Here is a 3,718-nt window from a genome sequence, read left to right as displayed (position 1 = left end):
AAAGAAATATTTGCAACCTGGATGGCACATAGAGAGCTAATAGCCTTAACGTTAAAAATGTTTAAAGTCAGTAAACAAAAGATAATACCAACAGAAAAAAAATGGGCAAAAGACACAAATAGGCATTTGTGAACATAGACTAAATATGCCAAATATGAAAGAAAAAATAGTTAACCTCACTAATAATCCAAAACAAACAAATTAAAATAAGATACCACATTTCACTTATCAATCTGGCAAGTTATTTTAAACTCATAATACCCAGTACTAGGGAGAATGTGGGGAAACACAGGTACATTAGTGGCACAGCTAGGGAACAGTTTGGTCATACGCATCAAAAACAACAAAATAAAACCCTTTAAAATGTTCATAATCCTTTAAATCCTAGAACTTCCACTTCTAGGACTTTATTTTAAAGAAATACTCAAGAGTGTGCACAAAAATTTATGTCCAAGGCTGTTCATTCCAACATTCAATGTGTTAGAGAAAAATTGAGAGGAAAAATGTACAAAATAAAATTTTGTAAATAAATTTTGGTAAATCCTTAGAATGCTTGCAATACCTGAAAATGGTGTTGCAACTATTATAGATAGGATGGATAAACGACAAGGTCCTACTGTATAGCACAGGGGACTATATTCAATATCCTCTGATAAACCATAATGGAAAAGAATATGAAAAAGAATGTATACATATGTATAACTGAATCACTTTGCTGTACAGCAGAAATTAACACAACATTGTAAATCAACTACACTTTAAAATAAATTTTTAAAATGAAAATGGTGTTGCAGAAAAATATATAACTGTGAAAGTTGTTTATAATAGTGAGCTATTAAGCCAGTTTTCTAAACTATATTCTTTCAAAAACTATATATTTATATATACACATGTGTTTGTGTGTATTTGTCTAGGGGAAAAAAATAGGTTATAACCCAATGGGTTAACAAATAATTGTGAGAGCTAGAATTAAGGGTAATTATGCACCACTACCATCTCTCTCTCTGTCCTCTGTAATTTTCTAATTTTGGGGGGGAACGAATACAAGTTTCTTTTTTAATCGTAAAATTTTGTATTTAACCTAAGTGTTTTAAGAAGCTCTACCACACAATTAGTCCATGTTAAGTCTTTCACAAAAAATAAAGCCCAGGGAATTTTTCCCTGATCTTATATAGTTGACTTTTGGGAACTAAATGCCATCTTTTGCATTTATCCCAGCAAAATTTCATTCATTTCTGACTTCCAGCCTGTTAGGGTCCTTTCGACCCCATGCTGCCATGGACACCTTAGCTTTCTGGCTCTGTACCTTTGGGAAATTTGATAAGCATGCTTTCTCTTCCCTCCTCCCCTCCCCACGGACACAGAATTGAGGACGGCCCACTGTGGGGTCATTTCCCCTCTCTAATCCTGCCTGGGCAGTGGGTCTAGAAGGATGAGAGACACAGCAATTTACCATGTCAACCCTCAAGACTGACAGGGAGCAGAATGGCAGAGGAGGAGAGATGGAATCAAAACAGAGGGATTATATGGAGGAGCCACAGAAAAACATTCTGCCTCAAATCTGATTACAAAGCCAAAGAAATAAAACCTCTGAGACCAGCTCTCCTGGCTGCCTGCTTCCTCCACAGACCCAGGCACTGTGGGCGACCCATTCTGCATCAGTCACTTAAATGGCAACGACATCTGACAGACAGAACACCAAGCCGTGGCCGCGTGTGTCCCTAACGTGGTTAGAGTTGGAGAAATTATTCATCAGAGAATATACTAAAGCACTTAGGATCCCCTGGATGCATTAGGGGCAGGTTCTGTCAGCCTCCGTGAAGCACCTCTGTGTGTTTATCCTGAAAACCCCTGAGCTGGCTCCACACTGATGCCCTCATTACTCATCTCCATGACTCAGCCATGTGGCCTCATCACAGCCCCTTGTCTCTCTTCATTGCCCTCCAGGACTCTTCGGGGCCACCTGCTTCCCTCTCCCGAGGTGCCACAGTCTCCAGTGAAGATGCAAAGGGCACCCACTTGCTGTCCTCCCCCGATCCTCCCACGCCCCCTGCCTGCCCAACCGGTCTCTGCTCCCCAGCATCTCCACCTGTCCTTCCTGTCCTTCCTGTCCTTCCGGGTCTGGCTAAAGCCCCTCCTCTTGATGTCTCCCCAGCTTTCGTTAGTGGAAAATATGCCCACTCTCAAGTGCTTACCCAGCATTTTCTTTTTCTTTTATTGAATTATAGTTGATGTACAATATTACACAAGTTACAGTTGTACAACAGAGTGATTCACCATTCTTAAAGGTTATAGTTTTTATAAAATATTGACTATATTTCCTGTGTTGTACAATATATCCTTGTAGCTTATTTTATACCTAATAGTTTGTACCTCTCACTCCCCCACCTCTATGTTGTCCCTCCCCCCTCCCTCCCTCCCCACCAGAGCACCGATAACCACTGATCTGTTCTCTATATCTGTTAGTCTGCATCTTTTTTATTATATTTACTAGTTTGTTGTATTTTTTAGATCCCACATATAAGTGATAACATACAGTATTTGTCTTTCTCTGTGTGACTTATTTCACCTAGCATAAGACCCTCCAAGTCCATCCATGTTGCTGCAAATGGCAAGATATTATTCTTTGTTATGGCTGATAGTAATCCATTGTATACATATATCGCATCTTCTTTAGCCATTCATCTGTTGATGGACACTTAGGCTGCTCCCATATCTTGGCAATTGTAAATAATGCTGCTATGAATTTTGGGGTGCATGTATATTTTCAAATTAGTGTTTTGGTGTTTTTCAGTTATATGCCCAGGACTGGAATTGCTGGGTCACATGGTAGTTCTATTTTTAGTTTTCTGAGAAATCTCCATACTGTTTTGCACTGTGGCTGAACCAGTCTACATTCCCACCACAGAGCACTTTCTTTTCTTTCTCTCCCACACTTCTGAAACAAACATGTAAGGGTAGTAGAGGGGTGGGTGGGGGGACAACTGTTGTGAGGGAGATTATCAGCTCATACAGAGAGGAAAGACCACCACCTCCTGCTCCTTTATGCTTTGCATACAGCATAAAACCAAGTACATGGCCTTGGTGTGCCTTGGCCTGGGTTTCCTGTGCTCTGATTCCCTGTGAAATAGAATGGTTTAACCAACATTTCCAACAACCATTATTAAACACTTACCTACCTAATATTCTGAAGTCTGAGGTTAGGAAAAGATCTCTATGAAAGAAACTCATTATAACTCATTATAATTGCATTATTGTCATCATTAGTAGTAGTAATCGCCTTCATGTACTATGCATCTTCTAAGAACCAGGTCCATTCTGTGTATTCTATGTATACTGTCTCTAATAATTACAATAATACCTCAAGGTAAGTCCTGACTTCATGTTAGAAATGGAAAAATTAAGGCAAAGAGAAGTATAGTGACTTGCCTAAAGTCTAATTACTCAAAATTTTTGACGTCAGGATTTAAACCTGTGATCTAACTCCATATTCCTTTTCTCTCCACTATTCAGTGTTTTCTGGTAAACTTTAAGACTCTTCCTGCAGATTGTGAATTACTGAGCTGTACTTAGGGATTTTTACTGGGGGAAGAACGGTGTCACGGTTAAGAACAGGATCCTGCAGTCTGGCATACTGAGTTTAAATCCTGGCTCCAGATGACAAGCTGTGAGACCTTGTTCAGGGCATTCATCATCCTCATGGCTGAGTTTCCTCATC

This window comes from Mesoplodon mirus (assembly GCF_964341445.2).
Source record: "Mesoplodon mirus genome assembly, chromosome: 2".
Lineage (NCBI taxonomy): Eukaryota > Metazoa > Chordata > Mammalia > Artiodactyla > Ziphiidae > Mesoplodon > Mesoplodon mirus.
Note: the sequence above shows the minus strand (reverse complement) of the source record.